At 38.4% G+C, this 18,676-nt stretch overlaps 1 protein-coding gene across 5 annotated transcripts in view; it reads right to left on the reverse strand.

Annotated features, from left to right (window-relative positions):
* Positions 1-18,676, reverse strand: part of LOC23687432 (fibrous sheath CABYR-binding protein) — a 330,422-nt gene that overhangs the window by 179,497 nt on the left and 132,249 nt on the right. The window lies entirely within an intron of this gene.

The raw sequence follows: 18,676 nt of genomic DNA on the forward strand, positions 1-18,676 counted from the left end.
GTCTTCGAACGTCGGGTGCTTAGGACGATTTTCGGCGGAGTGCAGGAGAACGGTGTGTGGCGGCGAAGGATGAACCACGAGCTCGCCCAACTCTACGGCGAACCCAGTATCCAGGAGGTGGCCAAAGCTGGAAGGATACGATGGGCAGGGCATGTTGCAAGAATGCCGGACAGCAACCCTGCAAAGATGGTGTTCGCTTCGGATCCGGTTGGTACAAGAAGGCGTGGAGCGCAGCGAGCTAGGTGGGCGGATCAAGTGCGTATCGATTTGGCGAGCGTGGGGCAGAACCGAGGATGGAGAGATGCGGCCACGAACCGAGTATTGTGGCGTGAAATTGTTGATTCAGTGTTATCTGTGTAGATGTTAACTAAATAAATGATGAAATTGCTGGAGGAACTCCGGACAAATTGCTGAAGGAACTCCAGAAGAATTGCTGGAGATCTGCTGAGGAATTTACGAGGGCAATCTGGAAAAAATCCTGGAAGAATTTCTGAAAATACTACGGAATAACTCCAAAAGGAGCTATGAAGGAAATCCAATGGAATTCCCTGTGGAGCTCTGGAGGATAAGCTGGATACAATCCAGAAGAAGTACTGCAAAGACTCCGGAGGAATTTCTGGAGCAACTCAGAAGGAATTATCGTTAAAGCTACGAAGGAATTCTCGGAGGAACTCTGAAGGAACCCTGGACAAGTTCCTAGAGAATCTCCAAAGCAAATCCCGGAGGAGCTACGGAGCAATTCCTGTAGGAATTCGAAGGCGTCTTATAGAAACTCCGGATGTGTTTCTTGAGGAACTGCGGAGGCGTTTCTAGAGGAATGGAGAAACTAAGGAGGAAATTCGGAAAAGTTAGCGTTGGAGCTCCAGAGGAACTTTTCAGGAATAACTGGATGAGGAATAGCTTGAGTACCTCCAAAGTATTTTCTGAAATAACTTTGGAAGAATTTCCAGTGGAGAATTTGTCGAGAAGTTGCTGATTGAAATCCAGATGAATTGCCTGAGGAAATGCGGAATAATTTTTGGAAGGATTTGAAAAAAATCCTGGAGGAACTCCGGAAGAACTTCACGAGGAACTCTTGAGGAATTCCGGGAAGGAAGTCTAGAGGAATTCCCAAAGAAACTCTTGAGACATTTCCTGAGAAATTCTGCAGAAATCCTCGAAGGGAATGTAGGGAATATTTTGAAGTAGCTTCAGAAGAATTCCTTGTGGAACTCTTTTGCATTTCCAAGGAATTATTTGAGGAACTCTGGATAATTCCTGGAGAAATTCCGAAAAAAGGAGGAACCACGGAAGAAATGCGAAGGAATTCCTTGTAGAGCTCCAAAAGAATTCCCGGAGGAATATTTGGAATTTCTCCAGAGGCATTTCTGAAGGAAATTCCTAAAGGAAATCTTCGGCGAGGAATATCTAGAGAAAATTCCCACAGAAATTCCTAGGAGAAATCTCTAGATGAATTTCCTGCAGCAAATCCTTGGAGGAAATTCTGGATGAATTTCTGTAGCTAATCTCCAGAGCTATTAATGGAGGGATTTCGGAGGAATTGATGTAAGAAATCCCCGAAGAAAATTATGAACAATATCTCTGGATGAAATTCCCGGATCAATTCTTGGAGGAAATACTTAGGTCTTAGACGAGTTCTTGGAGGAAATCTCCGGAGGAATTCCTAGGGAAAAACCCCGGCAGAATTTCTGAAGATATCCCTGGAAAGTTTTCTGAAACAAATTCTGAAAGAAATACCCGGAGAAATCGCTATTGGGAATTCCCTGAGGAATTCGTTGAGAAAATCCCGGAGTAATTCTTGGAGGATATCTGATGCAAATCCCAAACATTTCCTGGAGGAAATCTCTGGAAAAATTCTCAGAAAAATCGCCGATATACCTTCTGAAGAGTGAGAATTCATCCACGGAGGAATTCTTGGAAAACATTTCCGGAGGAATTTCTGGAGGAAATCCCAGGAGGAATGTCGGGAGGAAATCCCCGGAGGTGCTACTTGAGGTACCTCTCGTAGCAATTCCTAGAGGTAATCCCTGGAGGAATTCCAAAAACAAATTGCTGGAGAAATTCCTGGAGAAAATCCCCGGAGGAGTTCTTGGGGGAATCCCCGGAGGAATTCATAGAGCAAATTGCCAGACGAGTTTCTGGAGGAAATCCTCGGCGGAATTGCTATTACAGATCTCCAAATGAGTTTTTGAGGGATATCCCCGTAGGAATCGCTGAAATTGCCGAAGAAATTCCTGGGTGAAATTTCCGAAGAAACTTCTGTGGGAAATCTCCGGATAAATTCTCTGAAAAAATGCCCGAAAGAATTTCTTGACAAAATCTTTTGAAGAAATTCCTGGATAAAATAACCGGAGTTTTTGGTGGAAATCAACGGAGGAATTCTTGGAAAAAATCTATGGTGCAAATCCCCAGCGAAATTTCTGGAGCAGATCCCGGATAAATTGACTGAAAAACTCCCAAAAAGAATTCCTATTGGAAAGCCCATAAGAAATTCCTGGAGAAAATCCTCGGACAAATTCCTGGAGCACATTTTACACCGAGGAATTGTAAAATGAGGGATATTCTACAATAGATATACTACAAGATCAAATATTAGTCGAAGTGGTTTATGTTCCGAACAGAAAAATATTCTTAAACTGCTTGATTTGTTTTTGTTTTAAAGTTCCTTAATTCCTTTTTTCAGAAAAATGGAAGGTATTTTGTGAGCACCATTATGAATGCCACTACATCTATTTACAATTCCTGGTTGTAGGCATGCAAGAATTGCTAGGAAAATATCTGGATTTATTTCTGAATTACTTTCTTAAGGCATTCTTGAAAAATTCATTGAGCTGAGGAAACTTCCAACATAATTTCCAGGTTATTTTCGAACGAATCATTAAAAAAAATAATGAAAAATTCCTGGCAAAATGTTTTAAAACATTTCTGTAAATATTCTTGGAAGAATTTTTTTTTAAAATATCCTGGAAGTATCTTTGAACATAAAATCCATGATGAATTTTGAGATAAGTTAAGATGGATGCTAAAAACATTTATTATCATAAAATCCTTAGGGAAATTTTAAAAAACTTTTTTTGCAAAGCATGTCAATTTCACATTTGACACGAATCATGTTAATTTGCAGTACGTAACCATTTTTAAAGTGCACATCTCATTCAATGGCTAACGCAGTGAATGTGTAACAGGTAGAATAAATCTAGAAATGGATTTATAATATCGCAAAGACACTGTCAGCTATTCGCAGGAATTTCTTAGGGGCTTCTTTTGGGGACTTTTTCAGTGAATTTATCCGGGATCTACTCCAGAAATTTCGCTGGGGATTTGCACCAGAGATTTTTTCCAAGAATTCCTCCGGTGATTTCCACCAAAAACTCCGGTTATTTTATCCAGGAATTTCTTCAAAAGATTTTGTCAAGAAATTCTTTCGGGCATTATTTTAGAGAATTTATCCGGAGATTTCCCACAGAAATTTCTTCCAAAATTTCACCCAGGAATTTCTTCGGCAATTTCAACGATTTTTACGGGGATATCCCTCAAGAACTCATTCGGAGATTTTCTCCAGGATATCCCCAGGAGATCTGTAATAGCAATTCCGCCGAGGATTCCTCCAGAAACTCGTCTGGCAATTTTCTCTATGAATTCCTCCGGGGATTCCCCCAAGAACTCCCCCGGGGATTTTCTCCAGCAATTTGTTTTTGGAATTCCTCCGGGGATTACCCCCAGGAATTGCTACGAGAGGTACCTCAAGTAGCACCTCCGGGGATTTCTTTCCGAAATTCCTCCTGGGATTTCCTCCAGAAATTCCTCCGGAAATGTTTTCCAAGAATTCCTCCGGAGATTTTCTTTAGGAATTCCTCTGTGGATGAATTTCACTCTCTCCAGAAATTATATCGGGGATTTTTCAAAGAATTTTTCCGGAGATTTCCTCCAGGAAATTTTTGGGATTTGCATCAGATATCCTCCAAGAATTACTCCGGGGTTTTCTCAACGAATTCCTCAAGGATTTCTCCGGGTATTTCTTTCAGAATTTGTTTCAGAAAACTTTCCAGGGATATCTTCAGAAATTCCGCCTGGGTTTTCCCCTAGGTATTCCCTTGGAGATTTCCTCCAAGAACTCGTCTAAAACCTAAGTATTTCCTCCAAGAATTGATCCGGGAATTTCATCCAGAGATTTTGTCCATAATTTTCTTCGGGGATTTCTTACATCAATTCCTCCGAAATCCCTCCTTTAATAGCTCTGGAGATTAGATACAGAAATTCATCCAGAATTTCCTCCAAGGATTTGCTCCAGGAAATTCATCTAGGGATTTCTTCCAGGAATTTCTGTGGGAATTTTCTCTAGATATTCCTCGCCGAAGATTTCCTTCAGGAATTTCCTTCAGAAATGCCTCTGGAGAAATTCCAAATATTCCTCCGGGAATTCTTTTGGAGCTCTACAAGGAATTCCTTCGCATTTTTTCCGTGATTCCTCCTTTTTTCGGAATTTCTCCAGGAATTATCCAGAGTTCCTCAAATAATTCCTTGGAAATGCTCCAGAGTTCCACAAGGAATTCTTCTGAAGCTACTTCAAAAAATTCCCTACATTCCCTTCGAGGATTTCTGCAGAATTTCTCAGGAAATGTCTCAAGAGTTTCTTCGGGAATTCCTCTAGACTTCCTTCCCGGAATTCCTCAAGAGTTCCTCGTGAAGTTCTTCCGGAGTTCCTCCAGGATTTTTTCCAAATCCTTCCAAAAATTATTCCGCATTTCCTCAGGCAATTCCTTTGGATTTCAATCAGCAACTCCTCGGAAATTTCTCCGGATTTCCACTAGAAATTCTTCCAAAGTTATATCCTTTGGAGGTACTCTAGCTATTCCTCATCCAGTTATTCCTGAAAAGTTCCTCTGGAGCTCCAACGCTAACTCCTCCGAATTTCCTCCTTAGTTTCTCCAGAAATTCCTCTAGAAACGCCTCCGTAGTTCCTCAAGAAACACATCCGGAGTTTCTATAAGAACGCCTTCGAATTCCTACAGGAATTGCTCCGTAGTTCCTCCTGGATTTGCTTTGAAGATTCTCAAGGAACTTGTCCAGGGTTCCTTCAGAGTTCCTCCGAGAATTCCTTCGTAGCTTTAACGATAGTTCCTTCTGAGTTGCTCCAGAAATTCCTCCGGAGTTTTTCCAGTACTTCTTCTGGATTGTATCCAGCTTATCCTCCAGAGCTCCACAGGGAATTCCATTGGATTTCCTTCATAGCTCCTTTCGGAGTTATTCCGAAGTAGTTTCAGATATTATTCTAGGATTTTTTCCAGATTACTCTCGTAAATTCCTCAGCAGATCTCCAGCAGTTCTTCTAGAGTTCCTTCAGCAATTTGTCCGGAGTTCCTCCAACAATTCATCCGGAATTCCTCCAGGATTTTTTAAGAGTTCCTCCAGGAATTCCTTCAGAGCTGTTTTGGGCATGCATCCAGCAATTCCTGCAGACTTCCTTCTGGAAATCCCCCAGAGCTCCACCGGGAATTTTTCAAAGTACTCCGGGCTTCCAAGTTTCTCCAGGAATTCTTTCGGATTTTCTCCAGGAATTCTCTCAGAGTTTCTCAAGGAGTTCCATCGTAGTTTCTCTAGAAATTCCTCCAAGAATTCTTTCGAAATTTTTGTCGGGAATCCCTTTATGGATCTAGGAATTCTTTCGGAGTTCCTCCAGAAAATCCTCGGAGTTCTTCAAGGAGTTCCTTTGGAGATCCTTCAGAAATATCTCCAAAGTTCCAAGACACCAACCCCGGGTTGAAACGTTGGGCAAGTTATAAACCTTGTTTTATTTTCTGAAAGACTGCGAAGCCGTTATATCAGATCGATTAAGAGTTACAGTCGAACCCAGCCAGATTCCTCCAGGATTTCCTCCATAGTTCCTTCAGGATTTTGTTTCGAAGTTTCTCTAGAAAATATTCCACAATTCCTCCAGGAATTCTTTTGGAGGTCCGCTACGAATTTCTTCAGAGTTCCTCATAGAATTTTTGTCGGAGTTCCTCAAGCAATTCCTCCAGAAATTTTCCAGAGTTCGTGCAGTAATTTATCGGAAATCCTCCGGAATTCCGCTAGGAATTCCTCAAGAGTTACTCCGGAAATTCCTCTAGATTTTCTCCGTGAAATATCCCAGAGTTCCTCATGGTATTCCTCCGGAGTTCCTTAAGTCTTCTTCTTCTTTTTGGCATTAACGACCTCACTAGCTTAGTGTTCTTATGAGTACTTCCACAGTTATTAACTGAGAGCTTTCTTTGCCAAAGTTGCCATTTTCGCATTCGTATCTCGTTTGACAAGTACGATGATACTCTATGCCCAGGGAAGTCAAGGAAACTTCCACTACAAAAAGATCCTGGACCGACCGGGAATCGAACCCAGACACCTTCAGCATGGCTTTGCTTTGTAGCCGCGGAGTCTAACCACTCGGCTAAGGAGTTCCTTAAGTGTTATGTACGAATTTGTCCAGGGTTCCTTCAGAGTTCCTCCGATAATTCCTTCGTAGCTTCAACGGTAATTCCTCCGGAGTTGCTCAAGAAATTCTTCCAAAATTGTTGCAGTAATTCTTCTGAATTCCATCCAGCATATCCTCCGGAGTTCCTCCAGAGTTCTACAGGGAATTTCATTGGATTTTCTTCATAGCGACTTCCTACGAACTCAGGAATTTTAGGATGAGGTCTCAAGGGATTCTTGAAGGAACTCCCTATGAAAATTTTGAAGAAATTCCCGGGAAAAGAATCCTCAGAAATTCTTGGAGGACCTCTCAAAGGAATTTGTGGAAGAACTCCTGAAGAAAGTTTTGGAGGAATTCCTGGAGGCCTTCCAAGAAAACTCTCGGGTATATTCTTGGAAAATTCTCGGAGGAACAACCGGCAGGATTCCTGGAGAAACTGCGGTAGAATTTCTGGAGAAGCTGCCAGATTCTTGAAGCAACTCGCGTGTAAATTCCTAAAGGAACTACAGTACAGTTCCTGGAGGAGCTCCGGAGAAATTGTGGGAGGGATTCCAGAGGAATTTAGGAAGCAACGTTTGAAAAAAAAATCAGTGGAGCTTCGAAGTAATTCCAGAAGAAACTCCCTAAGAGTACCCGGATGAAGTCCCAAGGAATTGCCGAAGAACAAATTCTCGGTGGAGCTCTGGAGACTTTTTCGGAAGAACTGTTGAGAAACTACCGGTGGAGCTCCAGAGGAACTTCGGAAGAATAGCTGGAAGAACTCCGAAAGAATGTATAGAAAAATTCCTGGAGAAACTCTGGAGGAATTTCCAGATCAATTCTGGAGGAATGGATCTTTAAAGTAAACACAATTAACCAAACTTCGAGTGGTTCTTCAAGGAATATTATCAGACATTTTTCCATCGAGTCTATTGAAGATTTTTTCAAGGATTCCTGGAATTCAATTTTTGCATCAACTCATTCATCGATATCCTCATGAGATTTCTTGTTTCAAACATTTTTCAGCACCTCTATGAAGAATTTGTTGGATAATTTGAGAAGAATTGAATTGAAAATTACATGTATTCCTCAAAAAACATCTGGAGAAAATCCATTTTGAATTTGTTGACGATTATCCTGCTTTTATAAGAGAACCTGAGAGATTCCTGATGTAATCCCTAGATAAATTTCAACACGAATATCTTAGTAAATATCAGGATGAATTTAGTAAGCACTTTTAAACGAATTCCACTACAAATTTGGTGAGTGTTACCATGAACAATTTCTTAAAGAAGAGCTGAAAAATTCATAGAAGAGTTTATTTGACAATTCGTCGGTGTAGACACTTTTTTTTAAATGTCTGGATGCATCCCTGAATTAATTTCTCGAGATATTCTTGAATAGTTAATGGGGCTGGGGAAACTTCTAGCAAAGTTTCTAGGTTATTTTTGAATGAATCATTAAACAATTTAACTCCTGGCGTTAACAGTTGAATTAGATTCACAGTAAAATTGGGACTGGGATATACTCAAAGCTTTTAAGTATCGTAAGCGTGTTACTGCTTCCAAATGTTTAGCAGCATCCTTGCAGTCTTTGGAACATTGCACAGAGCCTTCAAATAAACTGATATGAATCAACCAGATAAACATTTTCTGTATGTTGAATGTTGTTTCATCAATACTATTATGCAGTACTTTGAAACATTAAGATCAATCATCAACAAAAAAATAACAAACCGATCAATGTTTTACTACACTCCTTCAACATTTTGAAAAGTTGATTTCCATCGGACAAAAACGACAAAAACGAGTTTCAAACAGCATGCAAAAGAACGCACAGCAGCGTGTGCTTAATCATACGCGCCAAGCTGTTGTTGCCTAAACCTGAGATCAAGTGTGCTGTGCGCGGATGCAAACAATGCGTCAAGTTTTGCAACACAGTGGGGTGAAATGAACTGTTACCTGTTGCGTTTACGGACCAAAATTTATGACCCAAAGTGGCGTGTTCAAATCAAAATTGCAAGAGAACGCGTAGAGATAGCAGTTTGGTGTCAAAGAACGAATTGTAGAGCAGCTTGAAGCACACAACTTTGCTGCTCTTAAAAATGAATTTATTTGCAAAACCCATTAGATGTAAAGTTGTTAATAGATTGGAAATTTAATTAGCTTTCAAATGGAAGTAAGAGAATTGAGATTCGTTGAACTATTCCAAAGTTATAACCACTTAAAGACAAACATATCCTAAAACATTAAATGTTTAATAACTCGGTAACAGTTAAGAATTGACCATATCCGTAGAACGATTTTTTTCATCTAACATGGTCCTCTATCACCCCTTAAAATGTCTGCACTCACGAACCTAACACCCTGTATATATATATATATATATATATATATATATATATATATATATATATATATATATATATATATATATATATATATATATATATATATATATATATATATATATATATATATATATATATATATATATATATATATATATATATATATATATATATATATATATATATATATATATAAATCATTTTTTTTTTCATATCTTTTTCCAAGAACCAGATCTGGTTCTTTTATGATTTGTAAGAGTTGTCTGCGCCATTTTGCGTCAAAAGGCAGTTATAGGGGCCTAAACTACCGCTTGAAAAAGAGTAATTCATAAACAACTTTGTTACTTCAAAAGATAGCGTGATGATATGTTCAGCAAAAACACGGGGTTTTCCATGACAAAAAACTTTGTAGAAAACACAAAAATATCAAAATTCTTGGAAAAAAGATAAGAAAAAAAATATGATTTTTAGGGGCCATTTACATACAACGGCATATATTTCAAAAAGTATAAGAGATAGAAAAAGCATGTCTTCGACAATTTTTTTTCAAATTGCCAATTCTACAACTTTGCCCAATGTCTATCTTAATGTTTTGAAAAAATAGTTTTCCTATCTCACTGCTAATCCACCTAGCGCAAAAAAATGTTTCATTAGAAGATGCGCTCTAAGAAACTTTTCCGAACAAACTATATCGCTAAAATCAACGGTTTGAGCGCTATTCAAAAAGAGCATGAAATCGACGAAATATAACACAGTGCATTGGTAGCGTTACCTATTTGTTGAAATTCTATAAATGTGAAAATGTCAATAAAATCGGGCTATACATAACTGAGATCTAGCCCATTAAAGTCGACCAAAGAATGAATGACAAATCGAAATAGTTGCGAATGTATTATCCAATACCAATTCAATCCAATATTCTGTTTAACAGAAAAAGGGCCTAAGAAAACAAAAGTAAACCAAACATTAATTGAAAAAAAAGAGTTTTGATAAGAACAGGAACCTACTTCACACTTATCTCAGGAATTTCCCAAGAACATTGCCCGTGCTAATGTAATCAGTTCCCTTAAAGTATTATTTTGAAGATTTCTGCAGGAGTTCATTTAGAGATTCTTTCGTGGACTGCCTAAGGAATCCCTCCACAAATTTGGTTCAAGACTTTTATAAAATAGTCAACCAAGCGTTTTCTAAGAATAATCCGCAAAAATTTCTCCAGAGATTCAAAGGTCCTAGGTCCTACAGGAAATCATCCAGTGATTATTCTATCGATTTCTTTAGCGTTCCCTAAAAGATGTTGGTTTAGGATATCTTCAGGAATTGAATAAGCTATTTATATATTTAGAAATAATAGAAATGACATTAGGGATTTCTCATTAATCCCTCGGAAATGTCATTCAAAATTTATTTTAAAAGGAATGACTTTTTTCAAGGATTCTGATTAGTGTATCACAATTATATAAAAATTTGTTACAAATAATGTTTTATTTTTGTTACAAATTTAATTTTAAATTTTATTTTATAACATATTTTTAACACAATTTGTAATAAAGCTACACGTAAAAAAAAATAACAAAATTTGTTATATTTCAGCTTTGAAAACTTACATATTGAGTTACATTTCTGTTTTTCTGAAAACTTACATATTGAGTTACATTTTCTGTCATTTAAAACATATTAAATAATATTTTTGTATAAATTATTACATAGTTTGTAGAGGAAATTTTGTTATAATTTTTGTTATTTTGGCTATCAAAATTATAACATATTTTATTAGAAAATACGTGTTATCTGAATAACATCTGAATAACGCTTAAGGAATGCCTCCAAAGTTTCCTAATCAACTCCCCAAATATATATTCAGGAATCTTCTTCTTCCTTCTGGCTTTACGTCTCCAATGAAACAGAGCCTGCTTCTCAGCTTAGTTTTCTTATGAGCACTTCTACTTGAATAAGAACTTTCTTTGCGCATTGATCATTTTTGTATGCTTATATCATGTGGCAAGCATGAAGATACTCTACGCTCTTAGAAGTCGAAAAAAAAAGATCCTTGACCGGTGGGATTCGGAATTACGACACTCAGCTTGGTCTTGCTGAATGACTGCGTGTTTACCGCTACGGCTATCTGGGTTGTTCTCGGGATGTCTACAGTAAACTGTTAAATGCATTCAGAAGTTATTTGAGAAACTCCTGAAAAAATCCGGGAGGTATTTCAAAAGCAACTCTCAAACAAGGTAGACCTAGTAGACCGTTTACCGAAATAAAATTTTCAGATTTTTCCAGGTTTAACAAAAAAAAAACAGGTTCAAGAAATACTCTAGTTTTATATGTCTAAGGGCTGATTTTTTCACCCCCACTTAGGTCTTAATTCGAGTTTCATCTATCCATATGAACGTGGTTTAGGGCTTAAACGAAGGTGAAGAAAAAGGCCCTAAAAGTTTTATTCAAATGGATTGTATTTTCCAATGATGATGTATTATATTTCGTTTGTAAGAGCTCTGTGCACTGAACGGAACTACAGACGGGGTTGGTGGTCTACCGCTTCTACTTCATAAGCAGAAGGTCATGGGTTCAATCCCAGGCCCGTCCCTTTCCTCGTACTTTGTAGTTGTATATCTCTCACTTGCTTCTGTCTTCCATTCTAATCTATCGCACTCAAACTATTCGTTCATAGCAAACGCTAGAACCAGAGACGGACAAGAAACCGTTTCCCTAACGCTTCCATTCTTCCACGCGCATGCCTTTCCTTACGCCTGATACATAGGCAGTCTGCTAACCACAAAAGCAAACCTCTCTGCCATGCCTTTCCCCCAATCCATACACTCCGCATGTACTGGTGTAGATGCAGTCGGACTCCACGGTCTACAGTGGACTAGTTTAAGTGCAACATCATTTCCTCCCCCTTCCCCACATTGGTCTGTATTCTGACGTGGCAGGCGCCATTATAGCCTAAAAATAGAAGATCACCAGCACTTATACACTGAGGGTGTCTGTTAGTCCCAAGCAGTCATTCGGTTGGTTCCTTGTGTAAGTGCAGCTGATCTGGCGATACTGGAGTAGCATCCACGGGTGGCCAATCAAGCTCAAGCTCAAGCTCAAGCTCTGTGTACTGAACGGAACTCTCAAGTACATCAGTATGGTTCTTCTTGAAAATATTTTTAGCACAGTTTATGTACCATTCATTTCCATCGGTCGTTTGGATAACTAAGACAACTTCATGGGCGTAAAAGTAAAACTTTATTTGGATTTGTGGTAATATTTTACAATAAACACTAAGTTTATCGATGTATTAGCAAGCAATCATACAGTTCTGACTTGCGTAAAAGCCAAATTATTTAAAATATCTCAAAAACTTTTGGATTTAGATCCATTTTTTCGGATAATAGAAACACGGATTATCAAGCCCCTGGGTTGGGCGTTCAACCGTATAACATTTAACTGTGCTAATTTAAATAAGTGATGAATTTTTGCATTTCCTTCGAAAAAGTTCGAAATTAATCATGACTGTTACGAAATTTTTAATTTAAAGTTATTCATATTCCAGAATACTTTTCGAAAATCGTTTGTTCTGAAATCAAATATTTTCCAATAATTTTAAAAATTGTGCATGAAGCAGGGCTGGTGGTGACTGAGTTTCTTGAAAATAGTAAATTTAGAAACCTCATTCCAGAAAAAAAAGAGACTAAAAAGTAATCGCAAAGAGACGAAACAGTAATCAAAAATAAACCTAACAGGAATCAGGATAAAATAGTTTGATTAGACCACATATTTCTCGAGGAATATTTTTAACTTATTTTCAAATTTCTCATGACACTACGACGACATATTAACAAATCTGGTATATGCCAGTAAAGGACAAACAAGTATTCTGACGACATTACGATAGGGATTGATTGATATCTTTATTTGAGATTTCCACTCTCCAATAATTTCCTAATGAATTCCTCCAAAAATTTTGTTTCGGATATCTCAAAATAGAATCAGAATTTTTCCTATAAAATATCACAAACAATACCCCAGGGCTCAGAAATTCCTATATATTATTTCAGATATTTTTCGAAAAAGCCCTTAGTCCTATAGGATTTTACCGGTGTTTCTCCAATCAGTTTTTTCTAGAACATTCTCCAAGACTCCCGTTTAAAGCATGTAATAATATCAACTAGAAACATCTCCAGATGTCTTCAAGGATTTTTCAGAATATTCTACAAAATTGTTCTTTAGATTTTTGTTTCAAGATTTTAACTGCAAATTTCTTTGAGGATACCTTCAGGAATTACTCCATAGGTTGCTCCTAAGATTTCTTCGAAAATTCCTCCATTATTTTTATAAGATTTTTCAAGGAAGTTTTCAAAACATTTTTCTCGAGCATTCTTTCAGGAGTTTTTTTTTAAAGAAATTTGAATAAAATTCTACAGTAAGCTGAGAAAATGTTGAAAAAAATTCGTGACGTATTCCTAAAGCAAATTTTAAGGTACCTTCTGTTACAGTTACTTATGTAATTTCTTAAGTAACCCTTGATGAAAGAAGATTTTCATAAGGACGCACTCTTGAAGAACTTTTAGAAGATTTCAGATTCCTGTTCATCTGAAAGAATGTTATAAGAAATTCTTGGTCGAAATCGTTGAAGAATTCCTGCAAGAGTTCTCAACACATTTTTGGGAATAATCACTTAATATTTGGTAAAATTTCTATGAGAGACAGTTGATTGGTTTTTAAGGAAGCCATATGAAAATTACTGGAAGAATTACTGAAAAACAGCATAGGAGCTCCTGGAGGAATTCTTGTAGGGTTTCTTGATAAATCCCTGAACAAATTTATTTAAAAATTTGGGATAAATCTTAGTGAATTTTCTAGGAACAACTCTTGTAGGACTCTTTGAAAGATCTCATAGAGAACAAACTTTTAAACATTTTAGAAAAATGGAGGAAATCGTGGAGTAGTAGCTCTGGAGAGCTAATATTTTTCTGGATTCAATTGCTAGAGAAATTTCCCCAAGAATCCCTTGGAAAATCTGACTGAATTAGTGGAGTAGTCTCTATGGGTATTTCGGAAGAGATCATTTTGGCTGAAAAAAGAGTTGAGCGACCCTTTTTTGGAAATAGAGACTTTCATTTAAATAATGACCAATCTCCAAAAAGTGACCTACTGCCAGCCAGGTCAACCCTGAATTAGAACTACCCTGACGCAATTGATGTTGTTTCATACTTGAAGGAAGATGAATAAAGTGCTCTTCGCTTGTAGCAATGATTTGTGTAGGCGGTGAAAAGCGCCATCAACCATCTCTATTCTAGGACGCAGAGCATACTTTCATCCCGGACGATGTGACGACGAAACGAACAGAACGAAAATATAATCATCATCATAAGAAGGAATTCTATCTCTCGAAGGCATACACTTCACCATAAGCCCGGCAGCCGATGGGTAAACATAACAAGCCCACCCACAGCTGCCTGCACTCGTTTCCGTCACCAATGACATCTTCATCATGGCTTCGATGCTCGTCACCCACAAGAATTCCGGTGACACGGTCGTGATGTGGCTCCACACCACAACTGGGGTCTGTTTGCCAGGACACCATGAGAGTGAATGGGAGGCTTTCCTTCGATGGGTTCGACGAAGGAATGATAAGGGACGTCTATTTTCCATAGAAAATGTTCGCTGTAGGCGAGTTTCTTAGTAACGATGATGGAATTGGCTTTTCGAAGGGGTCGGAATATGGATCAAGGAGCTAAGCTTTGATTAGAAAGGAAGTATCTTCAGATGATACCAATAAGTAGCGTAATTTTGTATATATCAAAGGATAACAGGTACCCTTCAATCTTTTGTGGTATCATTATCGGTAATCCAGTGACATGCTGTTGGAAATTCTTTGTTTATTGGAATATTGTTCCAACGAGGACAACTCTTGAGGCGATAGCAATCTTAATATATGCTCAATAACACAGAATTGAATACGATTTACACTAAATAGGACCAACACAAAATTTGTGTAATTTTGAAAATTCTTCCAGAAGTTTTGCAAGAAATTACTCTAGGAATTACATTATAACATTAGAAATTACTCTAAGAATTAGATATAACATGTGAAGGCGGGCATCGCTAATTGGAAATTCATTCACGATAAGTGGAGTAAATTCGACAACCTTTCAAAAGTATCGCTGAAAAGCACGGGAGGCATGTACATATTTGATACGCATTGTAGACAAGACAGCATTGTAGTACTCTGTTACGATCTGCCCTTTCGTTTCCCTCATTATTATTCCCTATATTCTACATTACTACGTATAGATTTCGGACTAGAGCTGCAATAGAGAAGTTAACAATCAGTAGAGACTATACTTTAGGGAAGCGACCGTTGACCGCTTTTCGAACAGTATAGCACTTTGTATAGTTATTACACGTTATGCTAACGTGCACAGTATCAAAAACCGAAGAACCATACCGTTTTGTATCTTCAAACTGAAATGAGGCAAGTTTACTCCGACAACAAGCAACGAAGCGTTCCGTGCCGCTGTCTAGAATTTTAAATAGCTCTCACAAACTGAACCAAAAGATCCGTGCGCTATGCGAAATGACATTCACTCTACTGCTGACCAGAGGAGATTCAGAATCAAAAAGCTGGGTAGCAAATTTCAGTTGCTTTCAGCTGGTTCACCAACGACTGCCAGTGGTGAGAAGTAAGCGGCATGGAAACTCCAAATTGAAAAAAAGCTCAACGTCAGATGTGGAAAAAGCGGAAATTCCAAAACGAGAAAGAGGAAGTCCATTAGAAAAAGATAAAAACAATTTTATATTACGAAATGCTCGGCGTCCATTACGGAGCGGAATCCATAACGAAGATTGTGTGTCCAAATCGGAGACAGTGAACCGTAAGTATCCATCACCTGATTTACATACACGCACCTCCCCCGATAGTAAAAACGGCGTCCTTGAAATCATACGGAACTATAAATATTTGCATGAAGCAACCGATGCGTCGATCAGCAAGGAGCGGCCTTCAGAAAACCACATTCCACCGGCACACTCTCGTTCAAAAGTTTGGTGTCTTCCTCCTAAAAACATACAAAAGTCTGTGATAACACGTCTCTCAATGAGTTAATATGTATTTCGATTAAACAATTTCCCAATGATGCATTTATAAATTCCCAAATAATTGAGGATATTTCAACTGATATGGGAGCATTATAGCTACTAATTTCGTGTTATTAAATGATTTCATGAAAAATAGGATTGAAAATGTGACAACTTCAAGTAAATTAACAAAGTTCAAAACATTTTATGATCGAAAGATCTACGAAGCAATATTAACTCATTGTCTTTTGAATGAACTATGAAAAGTTTCAATTGGATGAGTAGCCCCAAAGGTATGAACGAAACTGTATGTCCAAGTCGCGAGATTGAGCGAAGATCTTTGACGAGACAACATCAAAAACCAGAAGCGACCAACCTTGTCAAGTACGTTAAAATGCGTCGTACCTTCGCCCGTGCGTTCTTGTCGCTGCCCGTTTGCTGTCGCCCCGTCCGTCTACCAAGCACGTGTCGAATGTGGAAGGCCACCGATACCACAAACAACGCACCATAAAAACAAGAAAGAAAAAAAAACGCAAAAAAATATAAACACAAACGGAGCAGAACTTTTGGCGTCGTCAATTGGATTGGGTTGATAATAAATCTGACGGTTAACACACCTCACCGTTGGTTGCTGCTACACATTCAAACTGAGCGCTGAGTTCATATGTGCGTCTTAGCACTTACACCAACCCGACGATCCAAGCAATGCTCCGGCTGATACGATGCCCAACGTTACTCGACCGAGTGAAACACAAACAGTGCCTAATAAAAATTCTTTATTCCATGGCCCTTTTTGTAAACAGTGATGATTTGCGTGCTTTGCGTGATTTGGAAGGTTTTTGGAATTTTACTCGGTCCATCCAGTTGATGAGTAATGAGATTTTTTGTTGAAATCGAGCCTAGCAGCTATACCCATTATCGTATGTGGGTCGCGACTAGCGGGCATTGATTGTGAATCACGAATACCTTGTTAATCCTATAGTACCCAGCCCTACCTTTGGAATTTTAGGTTTTTTCCATAACTAGGCATCAGGGTTCTGAATTTTCGTATCAATGATGCGAAATCTACGATTTTTCGCACGTAAGGAGAATGCTTTTTTCGCTTCCTCGCGTGAACATCTTTTATCGCTCACACTAATTTTCCCTGGAGCTACGATGGAGGATAACCGAAAATCACTCCACTCTGTGGATAATTTGATTATCACTCCATCATATTTTCGCTCACCAACTGCTCCCGAGAATTATCACTATGTGGATAAACAAAAACTAGTGCCGGCGACGGGATTCGAACCTAGAACATTGCTAAAAACAACCGCGATGCGTGCACGCTAACCATGCTACCACACCAACTTGACGAAAGAAGTGGTTAATTTGGTGCATTAAAGCAACTGCTGCTCGTGGCGATGGATACAGGAAAAATTCTCCATGGATCGGAGAAAGAGAAAACAAACTTCTCACAGCTGCGGAAATGTGCAATTATCTATTTTCGCTTTGTTTTGTGGACGGATAAAATCGCAAGGCAGCTGATCGCTGAAAATTGTTGTGAGGGATAAATCCATTATCGTGAGAGTGAGTGAGAATTCGGAAGCCTGCTAGGCATTAGAGATGGTCGGGTTTCGGGTTTTCAAACCCGAAACCCGACCCGAACCCGAACCCGACGGGTTCGGGTCGGGTTCGGGTTTGAAAATTTAAATTTTTTCGGGTTCGGGTTCGGGTCGGGTTTGAAGGCTACAAAATTATCGGGTACGGGTCGGGTTCGGGCTTGAAAAAAGTCGGGTTTAGTTGGGTTTGGGTCGGGTTTGGTGAGAATGGTGAACAGAGTAACAACCTAAAAGCTTCCCTATGCATCAGAAACGATGAATTTAAAATCTTTTCAAACTCGGGTTCTACTCGGGTTTTTCTTAGAAAACTTTTTCGGGTTTCGGGTCGGGTTCGGGTTTGAACAGCGAAAATTTTTCGGGTTCGGGTCGGGTTCGGGTTTGCTTTTCAATTACAGTCTCGGGTTCGGGTCGGGTCCGGGTTTAAAGAAATAAAATAAGTCGGGTACGGGTCGGGTTCGGGTTTGAAAAATGTGAAACCCGACCATCTCTACTAGGCATGTTTTAGTTTTGTTCAATAGAAGACACGAGAGACACGCATTTCAGAATAGTTTTTGATGGTTAGCAAACCGCTTGATCTTATATTTAAGCTGCATTTTGTCAATAACTTCATATTATTAGATCGCGATGCTAGGAGATTATTTCATTTTCAAGCTATTCGAAATATAGCCCATTTCGAAAAAATAGACAAATTTTGATATTTGTATATTTTAAAAACAATCAATTTAGGTTAAAGATTATTTTCCAAGAAGTTTTGAATTTCATTTAAGCAAGGCTGATAGCACAGGTGACCTATTTCGCATGAAGACGTTTCGTATAAAAACGATTTGCAAAGGACGTTTGGTATAAAAGACGTTTTGCATAATGGACGTTTGGATAAAGAACATTTCGCATAAAGCAGTTCCATACAAGAACTAATAGCATTTTAAAGAAGACATACAATTCTCATTATGCCAAACGTCCTTAAGCGAAACGTCTTTATGTGAAATGTTCAACCCCCGCTGGTAGCTTCTGTGTATTTAAAATAGGAACTTTAGAGACTTCTTGCTACCTGCTTGATACCAATCAAAATCAAACCAAACTAAACCATAGGGAAACCAAACCAAACCAATAGGGATCAAATCGGAACCAAATAAACAATAAAAAATCACTGTATAACTGTTGAAGTGTCGAGAAGCAGGTCCCAGTTTTTACGTAACGCCACACAGAAGGAAGAAAAAGTAGAAGAAAAAT

The sequence above is a fragment of the Aedes aegypti genome, chromosome 2 (assembly GCF_002204515.2).
Source record: "Aedes aegypti strain LVP_AGWG chromosome 2, AaegL5.0 Primary Assembly, whole genome shotgun sequence".
Taxonomy (NCBI): domain Eukaryota; kingdom Metazoa; phylum Arthropoda; class Insecta; order Diptera; family Culicidae; genus Aedes; species Aedes aegypti.